Source organism: Oncorhynchus mykiss, chromosome 7, assembly GCF_057628025.1.
Source record: "Oncorhynchus mykiss isolate SJ-2025 chromosome 7, ASM5762802v1, whole genome shotgun sequence".
In the NCBI taxonomy this organism is placed as follows: Eukaryota; Metazoa; Chordata; class Actinopteri; order Salmoniformes; family Salmonidae; genus Oncorhynchus; species Oncorhynchus mykiss.
Genome location: NC_143028.1, coordinates 78,542,501 through 78,559,749, shown reverse-complemented (window position 1 = coordinate 78,559,749; position 17,249 = coordinate 78,542,501). Strand labels below are relative to the sequence as shown.

General features: G+C 45.4%; 1 protein-coding gene across 4 annotated transcripts in view; it reads left to right on the top strand.

Moving 5' to 3' along the window:
• The window catches only part of grm7 (glutamate metabotropic receptor 7), a 397,328-nt gene that overhangs the window by 361,122 nt on the left and 18,957 nt on the right, over positions 1 to 17,249 (top strand). The gene's annotated exons all lie outside the window — the stretch shown is intronic.

The following is a 17,249-nucleotide window of genomic DNA, read 5'->3' as shown; positions in this document are numbered from 1 at the left end:
CATGGTATAATATAGTATTTTTTAATGTGGTATGTTGTGGAGTAGACGCAAGCCTTATATTGGCGGAAAGAGGGGATTGAGCTGCAGCCACTGCGGTCTCTTGAAAAACAAATATTCAGACAACGTTAAGTGTTATGCGCAGGCGGGTCAATTGACTCAGTTGACAGTATCACATGATGTTTGAAGTTTTTTTTTCTTCCAATGATTTAGAAATGAAGTGTACTTGTTTACCTACTATAGTTGTGTTACACTGATTATAAGTATGTCCAGTAATATAAAAATTGAAAAAGAGTTTCTGATAAATTACTGAAATATAAAGTGCATTGTTTGCTGTGAATGTGTATCTAGCCTCCTCAGGTTGAGTTTTACCCAGGGGGCTGCACAGTTATTAATAAAAGATTCATTCATCTGATGAGAGAAAGAGAGGATGTAGAAAGGGCCAGGGGGACTTCCTGTTTTTCATGTGTCAACAGGAAGAGGGCTTTATGTTCTATATGTAGATATTTAGAACACACATACACAGGCAGACCTGGAAAAATATCAGGGCGTACCAACTCAGTTCATAACCCTGAGACCTTCACAGACTTTACCAGGTAGTTCACACTCCTGTCCTGAGGTTGTACCCTGATTCAGCATGCAGGGCACGCACAGACACACAGACACATAGACACACACACACACACACACACACACACACACACACACACACACACACACACACACACACACACACACACACACACACACACACACACACACACAACAGCTTTATTTATGATATGTACTATTCAGAAAAAGCTTACCAACTGTATTGTGCACATTACAACAACACCAAAGCAAATCAAATTAGCCACATGTGCCGAATACAAGTAAGCAAAATGCTTACTTACGCGCCCCTAACTGACAGTGCAGTTTCAAAAGATACGGATAAGAATAAGATATAAAAGTAACACGAAATGAAAGCGCAGCAGTAAAAAAAATAACAATATATACAGGGGGGTCGACGGTACAGGGGGGTCGAGTCAATGTGCAGGGTCACCGGTTAGTTGAGGTAGTATGTACATGTAGGGAGAGTAAATCAAAGTGACTGTGCATAGATGACAACAGAGAGTGGCTGTGGTGTGGAGTGGGGCGTGTGGGGTGGAAATGTGAGTAGTCTGGGTAGCCATTTGACTAGATGTTCAGTAGTCTTATGGCTTGGGGGTAGAAACTGTTTAGAAGCCTCTTGGACCTAGAAGGTACTGGTACCGCTTGCTGTGTGGTAGCAGAGAGAACAGTCTATGACGAAGGTGGCTGGATTCTTTGATACTTTTTACGGCCTTCCTCTGACACCACCTGGTATAGACATCCTGGATGGTAGGATGCTTGGTCCCAGTGATGTACTGAGCCGTTCGCACTACCCACTGTAGTGCCTTGCGGTCAGAGGCCGAGCAGTTGCCATACCAGGCAGTGATGCAACCAGTCAGAATGCTCTCGATGGTGCAGCTGTAGAACCTTTTGAGGATCTGAGGACCCATGCCAAATATTTTCAGTCTCCTGAGGGGGAATAGGTTTTGTCGTGTCCGCTTCACTACTGTCATGGGGTGCTTGGAACATGCTAGTTTGTTGGTGATGTGGACGCCAAGGAACTTGAAGCTCTCAACCTGCGCCACTGCAGCCCCGTCGATGAGAATGGGGGCGTGCTCTGTCCTCTTTTTCCTGTAGTCCACAATAATCTCCTTTGTCTTGATCACGTTGAGGGAGAGGTTGTTGTCTTGGCACCACACGGCCAGGTCTCTGACCTCCTCCCTCATTGTTGTCGGTGATCAGGCCTACTACCACTGTTGTGTCATCGGCAAATTTAATGATGGAGTTGGAGTCGTGCCTGGCCTGTCTGTCCTGTAGATTAGCATCTGCTTCATCTGACCACTTTTTTATTGATCTAGTCACTGGTGCTTCCTGCTTTAATTTTTGCTTGTAAGCAGGAATCAGGAGGATAGAATGTGTGTCAAATGTGCCAAATGGAGGGTGAGGGAGAGCTTTATACGCATCTCTGTGTCACGCCCTGGTCAAAGTATTTTGTGTTTATCTTTATTTATTTGGTCAGGCCAGGGTGTGGCATGGGTTTTTGTATGTGGTGTATGGGGATTGTAGCTAGTGGGGTGTTCTAGTTAAGTCTATGGCTGTCTGAAGTGGTTCTCAATCAGAGGCAGGTGTTTATTGTTGTCTCTGATTGGGAACCATATTTAGGCAGCCATATTCTTTGGGTGTTTCGTGGGTGATTGTCCTTAGTGTCTTGATGTCCTTCGTCTGTGTTAGTTTACACAAGTATAGGCTGTTTCGGTTTTCGTTCATTACGTTCTTTTGTTTTGTAGTGTTTGCGTTAATTCGTGTTTATGTTTGTTTAAATAAACATGGATCGCAATCGACACGCTGCAGTTTGGTCCGACTCTCCTTCACTATATGAAAGCCGTGACACTCTGTGTAGTGTTTAGGTGGTCCAGAGTTATTTTCCCTCTGTTTTCACATTTAACACGCTGACTGAAACTTGGTAAAACTGATTTAAGTTTCCCTGTATTAAAGTCCCCGGCTACTAGGAGCGCCGCCTCTGGGTGAGCATTTTCTTGTTTGCTTATGGCAGAATACAGGTAATTCAATGCTTCAATCTTAGTGCCAGCCTCTGACTGTGGTGGTATGTAAAACAGCTACAAAGAATATAGATGAAAACTATCTCGGTAGGTAATGTGGTCTGCACCAGCAGTTGTTTACAAAAATACATAGTCCGCCGCACCTTGTCTTACCAGACGCCACTGTTCTATCCTGCCGGTACATCGTATAACCAGCCAGCTGTATGTTCATATTGTCGTCGTTCAGCCACGACTCCGTGAAGCATAAGATGTCACAGTTTTCAATGTCGCGTTGGTTGTTTAATCGTCCCCAATAACTCGTCCATTTTATTGTCCAAAGATTGCATGTTTGCTAGCAGAATTGAGGGAAGTGGGGGTTTATTCGATCTCCTCCGTCTCCTCAGAAGGCAGCCCCCCCCCCACCGGCCTCTCTTTCTCCGCCTCCTCTTCACGCGGATCACGGGGGTCGGGGCCTGTTCCCGAGGTAGCTGTATATCCTCCGCCTCCTCTTCACGCAGATCACGGGGGTCGGGGCCTGTTCCCGAGGGAGCTGTATATCCTCCGCCTCCTCTTCACGCGGATCACGGGGGTCGGGGCCTGTTCCCGAGGTAGCTGTATATCCTCCGCCTCCTCTTCACGCAGATCACGGGTGTCGGGGCCTGTTCCCGAGGGAGCTGTATATCCTCCGCCTCCTCTTCACGCAGATCACGGGGGTCGGGGCCTGCTCCCGAGGAAGCTGTACATCCTCCGCCTCCTCTTCACGCAGATCACGGGGGTCGGGGCCTGCTCCCGAGGGAGCTGTATATCCTCCGCCTCCTCTTCACGCAGATCTCGGGGGTCGGGGCCTGTTCCCGAGGGAGAGCCGTATATCCTCCGCCTCCTCTTCACGCAGATCACGGGGGTCGGGGCCTGTTCCCGAGGGAGCTGTATATCCTCCGCCTCCTCTTCACGCGGATCACGGGGGTCGGGGCCTGTTCCCGAGGGAGCTGCATATCCTCCGCCTCCTCTTCACGCGGATCACGGGGGTCGGGGCCTGTTCCCGAGGTAGCTGTATATCCTCCGCCTCCTCTTCACGCAGATCACGGGGGTCGGGGCCTTTTCCCGAGGGAGCTGCATATCCTCCGCCTCCTCTTCACGCAGATCACGGGGGTCGGGGCCTGTTCCCGAGGGAGCTGTATATCCTCCGCCTCGGGCTCGTCAGAGTTGTGAAAGAAGAAAAAGGATTCTGCTAGTCCGTGGTGAGGAATCACAGTCCTGAGGTCTAGAAGTTATTTTCGGGTTATAAGAGACGGTAGCGGCAACATTATTTACAAAAATAGTAAGAAAATAAGTTTCAAACAACGCAGATAAATGAACAAGAAAAACAATAGTCTGCCTTCTGCTCCGGGCACCATCTTACACGGTTGCAGAAAGAAAGCTTATGTAACAGACAGTTGGACCCTAAAATATAGTTGAATTGTGCTATATGGACATAGTACACATTAAGGAACCCATAATATAGTTGAATTATGCTATATGGACATAGTACACATTAAGTAACCCAATGCATAGTTTAATTAATATACCATATAGACATATTAGCAACCCCAATGTACCTGAATATATAATGTTTAATTTATTTTACTAGGCAAGTCAGTTAAGAACACATTCTTATTTTCAATGACGGCCTAGGAACAGTGGGTTAACTGCCTGCGCAGGGGCAGAACGACAAATGTGTACCTTGTCAGCTCTAACCACTAGGCTACCCTGCCATATTTGGAACCGCAATGGAGCTGAATATATCATATGGACATATTAGGACAGAACAAAAACACAATAACGGAGGGTTTATATACTTTTTTCGAACAAAATAAAGACAGATTGTTACAATATGTTCATACTTAGAAACAAAGTCAAGACATATTGTTGCAATATGTTCATACTTGGAAACAAAATCAAGACAGATTGTTGCAATATGTTCATACTTGGAAACAAAATCAAGACAGATTGTGTAAAACACTAACATATTTAGAACAAAAATAAATATCTCCAAAGTGTGCTTCATTGTACTGTACCTTGTCTAAACAGTACATCATACAATGAAAGGTGAGATCGTGTGTGTGTGTGTGTGTGTGAGTGATCATGTGTCACAGACTGCTAATGTACACATTGTAACAACTGTCTAAGATATGGATTTATGACCAAGCACACATCTCCTAAACTGATACAATGTTGTCATAGTTAATCACTTCACTAATCTTGTTCATATTTTATGAATAAGCGTTGAAATCCCAGTTTGTGTCTCAAACAAGTACAGCATTATCCAAGTTTGAACTAACATGATGTGGATTGATGTAACTAACAGGATATGGATTGATGATGTACAGTAACTAACAGGATATGGATTGATGATGTATAGTAACTAACAGGATATGGATTGATGATGTAATTAACAGGATATGGATTGATGATGTAACTAACAGGATATGGATTGATGATGTAATTAACAGGATATGGATTGATGATGTAATTAACAGGATATGGAGTGATGATGTAACTAACAGCATATGGAGTGATGATGTAACTAACAGCATATGGAGTGATGATGTAACTAACAGCATATGGAGTGATGATGCAACTAACAGGATATGGATTGATGATGTAACTAACAGGATCTGGATTGATAATGTAATTAAACAGGATGTGGATTATTGATGTAACTAACAGAATATGGATTGATGAAACTAACAGGAAATGGATTAATGATGTAACTAACAGAATATGGATTGATGAAACTAACAGGAAATGGATTAATGATGTAACTAACAGAATATGGATTGATGAAACTAACAGGAAATGGATTAATGATGTAATTAAACAGGATATGGATTAATGATGTAACTAACAGGAAATGGATTGATGAAACTAACAGGAAATGGATTGATGGTGTAACTAATTGGATATGGATAGATGATGCAGCAGACGCCCCAGTTTAGATGATAAAATCAAAACAAATAACATTTTATTTGTCACATACACATGGTTAGCAGATGTTAATATGTGAGTGCAGTGAAATGCTTGTGCTTCTAGTTCCGACCATGCAGTAATATATAACAAGTAATCTGGTATTAAATAACATATTGTATGCAATATGGTATATTGAAATCCCTGCATGCAGCTCCATGATTCAGATGTGTAAACTGATATTATGTTAGCTAACAGCATCATAGGCAACTTAACAGCATCCTACATGACATGAGGCAGGAACAGTCAGTATAGATGAATCATCTCTACATCTAACTGCATTGAATTCCATAATCCACGCCTGTTTTCTATTACTCTTCACAGTACATCCACAATCATTATATTAGGGACTATGGGTGTGTCTCAAAATGCATCCTACCCTGCTCTGAGCACGCGAATTGTAGCGCTGGAGGGTCCGGAGTATGAGTCCCAATCAAAGTATGCCAAATTGAGCACGGACGGCCGGCACTTCTCTAATGCGTACTCCGTTTGTACATATTTTGAAGCATGCATCGATTTGCAAGCTTCAACGAAAAGTATGCAAAGAAATATGACCAAACCACGTTGTGAATTAAATGTTTTCTATTCACATTTGAAATACCAATTATTAGACCAAAGCGCAGCGTGGTGAGCGTACATATTCATTTTATTTAGGATGACGCCGACAAAAACAACAAACAATACAAAAACAACCTGAACACTTAAGGGCTATGTGCCACAAAGTTAACTTCCCAAAAAAGATAGGAGGGAAAAGGGCTACCTAAGTATGGTTCCCAATCAGAGACAACGATAGACAGCTGTCCCTGATTGAGAACCATACCCAGCCAAAACATAGAAATACAAAATCATAGAAAAACAAATCACATCCTGACCAAACCAAATAGAGACATAAAAAGGCTCTCTAAGGCCAGGTCGTGACAATTACGCTGTAGAGACAATTCCAAAGAAGGATCAACAGACTATAACAGCACCCATATGGTTATCGGACCATAAACAAATGTTACAGATCACCTGAAAGCCATGATTCTTTGGGAAATTAAAATGACTGTGTAATAATTGTAAATCTTGAAGCTGATTTTGGTTGAAGCTTGTCTCTGCTCCAAAAACCTGTAATGAGTGGTGTGTCTGTTTTGCATGTCCTGTAGAAAGTCTAATTAACGTTCCAGTATTTACCACCTGCACACACACACACACACACACACACACACACACACACACACATACACATACAACCCAATACCCCACGGAGAAGACAACAACAAACACAATACTCTTCAAACAAGTAAATGTTTTAATCAGTACACATGAAGAACAAACTGGCCTAACAATGGTGAACTACTTCCATCGAATCACTTTTCACACTTACTCACCTCTGAACCGTCAAGTTAAAAAAAAGTGTGATATTTGAGATCATTTGAAACACGGAATGAGTGTGCCATTTGATGTAACAGGAAGTTACATGAGTGCAATACAGTTCTGTGAGGATCTGGGTGTAGCTGGTGCAGAGGAGTCAGGCGCAGGACAGCAGAGATGAGTAACACAAGGAACTTCACTCTAAATGTCAAAATATGTAAGTAACACCAGGCCCACAAACAACGGACCGAACTTACAGTGAACAAACATGCACAAACACCAAGGGGAAAACAGAGGGTTAAATAATGAACGTGTAATTGGGGAATTGAAACCAGGTGTGTAAAACAAAGACAAAACAAATGGAAAATGAAAAGTGGATCGGCGATGGCAAGAAGGCCGGTGACGTCGACCGTCGAACGCCGCCCGAACAAGGAGAGGGACCGACTACGGCGGAAGTCGTGACAAGTTCAAAGTGTTGGTAGTGTCTATTCAGTTCAAAGTGTTGGTAGTGTCTATTCAGTTCAAAGTGTTGGTAGTGTCTATTCAGTTCAAAGTGTTGGTAGTGTCTATTCAGTTCAAAGTGTTGGTAGTGTCTATTCAGTTCAAAGTGTTGGTAGCATGTTTACAGATTTAAGTGTGACTCAAGAGATGGGACTTCAATTAGTTCAATTCAATTTAGGTAGCTAAATAATTGCAGTACCATGTACACAATCTTGTAGTCTGGTCAAAAAGTCTGCTGTTGCATCAACTCCTCTGATCTGTTATGCCAAGCCAGCATCCAATCTCATTTGTTATGCCGAGCCAGCATTGAATCTCCTTGTTATGCCAAACCGGCATCCAATCTCATTGTCATGCAGAGCCAACATCCATCCTCATTGTTATGCAGAACCAGCATCCAATCTCATTGTTATGCAGAGCTGGCATCCAATCGTATTGTTATGCAGAGCCAGCATCCAATCTCATCGTTATGCCAAGCCAGCATCCGATCTCATTGTTGTGCAGAGCCAGCATCCAATCTCATTGTTATGCCGAGATGGCATCCAATCTCATTGTTATGCCAAGCCAGCATCCAATCTCATTGTTATGCAGAGCTGGCATCCAATCTCATTGTTATGCAGAGCTGGCATCCAATCTCATTGTTATGCAGAGCTGGCATCCAATCTCATTGTTATGCAGAGCTGGCATCCAATCTCATTGTTATTCAGAGCCAGCATCCAATCTCATTGTTATGCAGAGCTGGCATCCAATCTCATTGTTATACAGAGCTGGCATCCAATCTCATTGTTATTCAGAGCTGGCATCCAATCTCATTGTTATGCAGAGCTGGCATCCAATCTCATTGTTATTCAGAGCCAGCATCCAATCTTACTGTTATGCCAAACCGGCATCCAATCATATGAATTCAACACAAAACACTAACAATGGTTTTCAATACTAAACACTATTAAAACATGCCTCAGATCATTCTTACACTGCAGCTGCCCAGTCTGCTTCAGACCTGTTCTGGTAACATGAAAGTAGAAAACACACTTGATTTAAAGATGGAGTGCTACGATAAGATCATACCCAATTAAAAGCTAAAGGTCTCCTTCTGGCAAGTTTTCACACAACGTGCAATCTCAAGTATCATCTTATCACTGCTCGTCAGACAGATATATAACTTTCCCGGACATTTATCTCACATAGTATTTCAGTTCGAAATATGGAACGGAAGAGCTGGTTTCTTATTGTATTGTTAATTTATGGATTATGAAGACTTTAGATAATGTTGCTATGTCTACATAAACATGGAATTAATTTCTTCAGTGGTTTTGAAGTAAACGGTTACCATAGAGAGACCAGTAATGTCAATAATATGTAGTGTACAGTGTACCTGTACATGAGCAAGTCTGTACTTTTATGTTTTCTATATACCGCTGAGGCCGTGTATGGAATTAATAGGTTGGCTCACCATTCTCTCTCTTGTGTCTTCAGTTTACAGATCACCTCAATGCTTCTTCTTGTCATCTCCCCATGGATTTGCACTCGGACAAACTAAAGTGACAGTTAGACGTGTCTCCACAGAGTTAGTACTTTGGTGATTCACCATCTGGCTTCTAATAAAACATCTTTGCACGTCCTCTCGGTGTGATTCAACCTGTGACTTCTTGCGCCATTCGAATGTGGAGCTGTGAGATGCTAGGAGACCCAACAAAATTATATGAGGCGTATGGTTACCTCCCAAATGACACCCTATTCCTTAAAGAGTGGAATACTTTAGACCAGAGACCTGTAGGTCCACAAGGCTCTGGTCAAAAGTAGTGCACTATTTAGGGAATAGGGTGCCATTTGAGATTGCAGACGGTGAACCTGAGACCAACCCCTAGAAACCCTATAATCGACCTGGTCAATCTGCTTATACATTCAGCTTTGACACAGCAGGGAGCCAGTAGGGCTGGAAGCTTGGGTCATGACTAATACTGCTGGTCTACTGGCCGTGACTGTATGCTGTAAGCCTGGGTCATGACTAATACTGCTGGTCTACTGGCCGTGGCTGTATGCTGCAGCCTGGGTCATGACTAATACTGCTGGTCTACTGGCCGTGGCTGTATGCTGTAAGCCTGGGTCATGACTAATACTGCTGGTCTACTGGCCGTGGCTGTATGCTGCAGCCTGGGTCATGACTAATACTGCTGGTCTACTGGCCGTGGCTGTATGCTGTAAGCCTGGGTCATGACTAATACTGCTGGTCTACTGGCCGTGGCTGTATGCTGCAGCCTGGGTCATGACTAATAATGCTGGTCTACTGGCCGTGGCTGTATGCTGCAGTCTGGGTCATGACTAATACTGCTGGTCTACTGGCCGTGGCTGTATGCTGTAAGCCTGGGTCATGACTAATACTGCTGGTCTACTGGCCGTGGCTGTATGCTGCAGCCTGGGTCATGACTAATACTGCTGGTCTACTGGCTGTGGCTGTATGCTGTAAGCCTGGGTTACTTTAAATGTCATCTGTTACTCCCCAACTCTGGCTGCAGCAGACACAGCACATTAAACATTTACAGAGAAACGAAGCTAGACATGCCACAAGTGGTCTCTTCGCAGTCCCCAAGTCCAGAACAGACTATGGGAGGCGCACAGTACTACATAGAGCCATGACTACATGGAACTCTATTCCACAGTACTACATAGAGCCATGACTACATGGAACTTGATTACACATCTGGTAACTTTAAAAAACAGATACAAAAACACCTTATGGAACAGCGGGGACTGTGGAGCAACACACAAACATTGGCACACACACACACACACACACACACACACACACACACACACACACACACACACGATAACATATGCACTATACATACACATGGATTTAGCACTGTAAATATGTGGTAGTGGTAGAGTAGTGGCCCGAGGGCATATCGTGTTGTGAAATCTGTGAATGTATTGTATTGTTTTAAAATTGTATAAACTGCCTTAATTTTGCTGGACCCCAGGAAGAGTAGCTTCTGATTTGGCAGCCGCTAATGGGGATCCATAATAAATACAAATACCAACCACCACCACCATCCTACACTTATCGCTGTAAAGTAATCACAGACATACAAATGGATTTTCTTGATTTGGAATGTCTGCTGCTGTAATTGTAATTCCATGGGTCCACCACCTCCATGCAGACCAATTTAGTGACCTTGTGGTTAATGTCCACCCTGCGATTGGAGTTAGATCACTGGCCAAGTCATTCCTGTTTCACTGCAGTAACTAGTGTCACTCTACACCCCCTCTCCCTCTCTCTCTCTCTCTCTCTCTCTCTCTCTCTCTCTCTCTCTCTCTCTCTCTCTCTCTCTCTCTCTCTCTCTCTCTCTCTCTCTCTCTCTCTCTCTCTCTCTCTCTCTCTCTCTCTCTCTCTCTCTCTCTCTCTCTCTCTATCCCTCTCTCTCTTTCCCTCTCTCTCTCTCTCTCTCTCTCTCTCTCTCTCTCTCTCTCTCTCTCTCTCTATCCCTCTCTCTTACCCTCTCTCTCTCTCTCTCTCTCTCTCAATCTCTCTCTCTCTCTCTGTCTTTTTGTGGTGGAGTGTTAACGCACTGTTAGTTTAGCGCTACCCACTGTTTTTATTGAAAGTTACGGAGGAAGAGGACAGACTTATAGTTTCCTGGGGTTTGAACGGTGTGGTGTGCAAGATGGCTTCTCAAGCCTAGCGCGGAGGAGACGCTGTTGTCACGGTGTAGATTCAGGTGTGTTCCTGAGAATGGAGTTAAGGTCGGCGAACAGGTAGGAGCTGAATTTATACATTCCGCCTCCAGAATTAACAAAGTGGAATGTTTGTAAGGGACGTGTTGCTCCCAATTTCTCCTCTTTCGACTCCTTCGACAGTGGTGGTAGTTGCAAAACTGACTCTGTTTATTACAGACGATCAAATCCGGAAAAAGATGGTTTTGATAAGTTTTCTGGCGGTTTTCGTGAAGATGCCATTGAGCATTTTGTTTCTTTCCGGAGGCAAGCGTTCAGGTTTCTAAAAAAACAATGAGCGACAGTTAATTGTGCATTTTAAAGTGAGGCTCGGGGAGGGGCTCTATGTGGGGTTTGGCTGCACAGACAGTCTGCGGTGCTTTGAGTGTTGGGATTTGGGACATAAGAGCTTTGTGTGCCCACAAAAAAGGGTGTAGACAAGGTGAGAGTACAAGCGGCAGTGGGGGAAATCGAGGTCAATGAGACGCAGGCAGCAGAGGCTGGGCCTAGTCATGTTATGGATGGTGGTGTAGATGAGGCTGGGCCTAGTCATGTTATGGATGATGGTGTAGATGAGGCTGGGCCTAGTCATGTTATGGATGGTGGTGTAGATGAGGCTGGGCCTAGTCATGTTACGGATGGTGGGGTAGATGAGGCTGGGTCTAGTCATGTTATGGATGGTGGTGTAGCTGAGGCTGTGTGCCCACATAAAGGCTGTAGACAAGGTGAGAGTACAAGCGGCAGTGGGGGAAATCGAGGTCAATGAGACGCAGGCAGCAGAGGCTGGGCCTAGTCATGTTGGATGGTGGTGTAGATGAGGCTGGGCCTAGTCATGTTATGGATGGTGGTGTAGATGAGGCTGGGCCTAGTCATGTTATGGATGATGGTGTAGATGAGGCTGGGCCTAGTCATGTTATGGATGGTGGTGTAGATGAGGCTGGGCCTAGTCATGTTACGGATGGTGGGGTAGATGAGGCTGGGTCTAGTCATGTTACGGATGGTGGTGTAGCTGAGGCTGTGTGCCCACATACAGGCTGTCATTTATATATATATTTTTAACCAGGCAAGTCAGTTAAGAACACATTTTAATTTACAATGACGGCCTACCCCGATGACGCTTGGCAAATTGTGGGCCGCCCTATGGGACTCTCAGTCACGGACACATGTGATGCATCCTGGATTCAAACCAAGGACACCTCTTGCACTGAGATGGAGTACCTTAGACAGCTGCGCCACTCGGAGGGCGGCGCAGGCTGCAGAGGCTGCAGAGGCTAGGTCTAGTCATGCTGTAGATGGTGCTGCAGCTAAGGCTGGGCCTAGTCAGGCTACAGAGGGTGGTGTAGATGAGGCTGGGTCTAGTAATGCTACAGATGGTGGTGTAGATGAGGCTGGGTCTTGTCATGCTTTAGCTGGTGGTGTAGATGAGCCTGGGCTTAGTCATGATATAGATGGTGTAGATGAGGCTGGGCCTAGTCATGCTATAGATGGTGTTGTAGATGAGGCTCGGTCTAGTCAGGCTATAGATGGTGGTGTAGAGGAGGCTGGGCCTAGTCATGCTAGAGATGGGAAAGGTATACAACTGAATGCATTCAATTAAATGTGTCTTCTGCATTTAACCTGAATCAGAGAGGTGCGGCGGTGGTGTAGATGAGGCTGGAGAAAAGGTCAGGATGGGAGATGGAGACGAGGAGGAGGAAGGTAAGTCTGAGGAAGATGATGATGAAGAGGCTTTATTTTCAGACTCCTCCTCAATGGGTACAGAGCTGACAGCCAGTCAGGCAGAGGGGTCAAAGTATTGTTGAGGTTCCTGAATGAGACTAAAAGGAAAAAGAAGGTTTAATCTTGAAGCTTTTTTTTGCAATCCAGGAAAGTTTGTAAGATCAGTACAACACAACAGGAAACATTTTAGGTTGAGGACGTGGGTCATAACAATGCGTAAGGGTCCTTCAGACGCTGTTTAAATTAATCGTATTTCTGGCACTGGGAAATGTTTGAGCTTTGCTATTGGTCTCTATCTTTGCTGGATTTTCTCCCACTTCTTATGGAGGCTCTTCGGGTAGGCTCACTTTGGTGCCAGAGATGCAGGAAAGAAGACTCTGTTGGGTTAATATGTAAACAAAAATGTACAGGTGTTGTTTCTGCTGGAGACACACATTTTTTATTTAAATAGGCAAGTCAGTAAGAACAAATTCTTATTTTCAATGACGGCATAGGAACAGTGGGTTAACTGCCTGTTCAGGGGCAGAACGACAGATTTGTACCTTGTCAGCTCGGGGATATTAACTTGCAACCTTTCGATTACTAGTCCAACGCTCTAACCACTAGACTACCCTGCCGCTCATATTGATGAGGTGAATGAAGTCGATTGGGGGCTCTAGTGGAAAGGGACAAGTGTGCTGAGCCATGGGACAAATGTTAGTGCAGGGGTGACAGTCCTTTTTGCTCTGGGTCTGGCCGTAAACATTTGCTCCTCAAAGGAGGTGTGCAGAAGTAGTCTGCTTGTAGTAAAAGCAGAAATTAACAACAGGGGGTTGTCCTTATAAATGTGTATGCGACTAACACAGTGAGAGAGAGGTGGCTTCTGTTCGGGTGTCTTAGACATGAACTCTCACAGGTAACGCCTGAGGCGACGCTGGTGGTCGGCCGGGACTGGAACTGTACAATGGATTTGACAAAAGACAGAAATGGGGAGGAGCCTCATTCAGGCTCAGTGGGGGTGGTAAGGGACATCATTAATCTGGGGTCTCTACATCCCGTTTCCCCCAGCATCTCATGCTTCCTCATCTTCCATTTTGAAATGTTTGCCTGCCCAACCAGGTAGTTCACCAGTCAATCCCTACGCTTAATCAGTTTGACCTAGTGGATGTTTGAATAACTAGACATCCCAACACAAGACTGTACACATGGTTGAAGGTATTTGGGGCTAGGGTGAGTGCAGCCCAACACCAGACAGTATACATGGTTGAAGGTCTTTGGGGCTAGGGTGAGAGCAGCCCAACACCAGACAGTATACATGGGTGAAGGTCTTTGGTGCTAGGCTGAGTGCAGCCTGACTCGATCGGTTTTACATGCCCAGGAATCAAAGCAATAGGCTGTTGGGTGCTAACATTCTCCCGGTGGTTTTTCCGGATCACCACATAACCATGTCTATTTCACCAGGGAGAGTATTGGGTTTGGGGAAAGGTTTTTGGCCTGTGTGAAGATGTTGGGGCATACATGTATGTAGGTATGTATTGTCAGGGTAGGAGGGTGGCCCAGTAGGCCAGTCTGGGTGATGTAGGGCATTAGACAAGGATGCCTTCTATCGGGGCAGTTATATACACTAGCCGTTATGCCTTTTTTGGGCCTGCTACGCAGGAAATATGCAGGGAGTGTGCTGGACAGGCATGGGTGTGTTGACAGGCATAGCAGTGTTGGCGTATGCAGATGATGTTTCTGTGATGCCCAGGAATAGGCAGGATATGCAGGCACTAGAGACTAGTTCAACTTAGCTTCGTCAGCTAATGTGAACTGGGGCAAGAGCAAAGCTCTGTTATGTGGGGCGTGGAGGGATAGGGTCTCCCTCCCCTCTGCTTCCAGGGGGTTTGCAGTGAGGTTGTGAAGTGCTTAACATTTTGGGGGTGTACCCGGGCTTGGAGAGTTGGGTCAGGAAGGACTGTGAGGGGCTGTCACAGTCAGTGGTCTTAAGACTGGCCAAGTGGAGGCGGCTCCTGTGCCATGTGTCATATAGAGGGTGGGTGATGATAGTCAACAACCTGGCAGCATCCTCCATGTGGCATAAATTGGCTGTCCTCAACCCCCCAGTGTTGCTGGGCTGCGCTGCTTGCAGACCAGCAACGCAAGCTGGTGGATTTTTTCTGGTTTTGGCCAGCAGTGTCGTATATGTCTGTCCACAAAGGAGGACAGGGCCTGGTGGAACTGGAGAGCAGGTTGGCTGCATTCCAACATTTTTTTTTAACCTTTATTTAACCAGGCAAGTCAGTTATTAAGATCAAATTATTATTTTCAATGACAGCCTAGGAACAGTGGGTTAACTGCCTTGTTCAGGGGCAGAACGACAGATTTTTACCTTAGCAACTCGGGTGTTCGATCTTGCAGCCTTCCAGTTACTAGTCCAACACTTTAACCACTAGTCTACCTGCCACCCCGAGATAGTGCAGAGACTGCTGTACCATACTGATGTCGGCTGAACGGAACCAACATGCGAGCTGCTGAGGAGAGCTGGTGGATTACGTTTGGACCGGCAGCTGTTCCTCATGAGGCTGGAGATCGCCTGTAAGGCCCACATGAGAAGGGGGTGTGGAGCCTGGGCTGTGTGTGTGAGTGTGGTGTGGGAAGAGCCTATCTTCCACAAACCAGACATCCTTTTGAGATCAGTTCAGTCGGTCAGCCTACAGAGGGGACTGATGACAGCGGGATTACTAAGGCTGGGTGACCTGCGGCTGTAGGGGGAGGAGGGGTGGAAAACCCTGGAAGTCCTGGCACAACAAACAGGATTAACATTTCTTAGGCTGCTGGAGAGATTCCTTGGAGGAGGTCCAGGAGGTCCTGTCTGAGCCGGTAAGGAGGGTGTTTGAGCGGCCAATGGGGAAGGGGCCACCATTATTTCCACCATTGCAGGTGATGGCACAGACTGGGGACTGGCAAGTTGGTCTGGAGGACTTGTTAGATTTTAGCACTCTGAGCCTGGGGGAGTTTGAGGTGGTGGGAGGTACAACCTCTGCATTAAGGTGAGGAAGATAAGGAGCCTAACTGGAGTGAAGGCACATCAGTGGCAGGGGGTATGTGGGGCGGAGAGTATGGTGGGTTTTAGATGCAGGGGGCAAACCCCCAGTACCAAGAGGTCACGGGACCTCCGATAGAGGGTTCTACATGGATCCCTGGCCACTAACAGCTGATTGGCACGGGTTGACGCGGGAGTCGGAGTGTCCTTTCTGTGTCATGAGTGAAACTGTGGTTTTTGTGTTTTCTGTGTGCGCCAGGTTAAGGCCATTAATGTCTTTGTTGGAATGTCTGTGTGAGAGCCTGGGGGTGGAGTGTACTGTCTGGATGTTTATAACGGGGTACAGGTATTCAAATAAGGAAAAGGCGTGTTGTTGTTGTTAGTTGAATGTTCTGTTTGCTCAGCCAAAGTTGGCAATTTAATAACAAGGAGGAACAGGGTCAAAGGTGGGGGATAACAATTTTACAATTATTGTAATGGTCTCTGTACGCCATAGGGTGGAATTTGAGTTCTATAAAACGATAAAAACTGTGGAGATGTTTCAGGAGATATGGTGTGTCGGGGGAAGGTCAATACAGTTTGGGAAGATGGGTTGTATATACAGTTGTAGAGGTTTTTGGTTATTGTGATGTGTGGCGTGGTGTTGTTTTGTATTGTGGTGTAGACGGCAGTGAGGTTTTAATGAAATTAGGATGTATCATTAAAGAAAGACAAAAAGTCAAAAAGTCACTCTGTTTCTCTCTCTCTCTCGCTCTCTCTCTCGCGCTCTCTCTCTCTCTTTCTGTTTCTCTCTCTCTCTCGCTCTCTCTCTCGCGCTCTCTCTCTCTCTTTCTGTTTCTCTCTCTCTCTCGCTCTCTCTCTCGCGCTCTCTCTCTCTCTTTCTGTTTCTCTCTCTCTCTCTTTCTCTCTCTGTTTCTCTCTCTCTTTCTGTTTCTCTCTCTCTCTCGCTCTCTCTCTCTCGCTCTCTCTCTCGCGCTCTCTCTCTCTTTCTGTTTCTCTCTCTCTCTCTTTCTCTCTCTGTTTCTCTCTCTCTCTCTTTCTCTCTCTGTTTCTCTCTCTCTCTCTGTTTCTCTCTCTCTTTCTGTTACTCTCTCTCTCTCTCTCTGTTTCTCTCTCTCTCTGTTTCTCTCTCTCTCTCTGTTTCTCTCTCTCTCTCTTTCTCTCTCCCTCTCTGATATTCTCTCTCCCTCTTTCTCTCTTTCTCTCTGTTTCTCTCATTCTCCAGTTGTACATCCAGATGACCACCCTCTGTATCTCTATGAATCTCAGTGCCTTTGATAACACAACTGTCTCTCTCTCTCTCTCTCCCTCTCTCTCTCTCTCTCTCTCTCCCTCCCTCTCTACCTCTC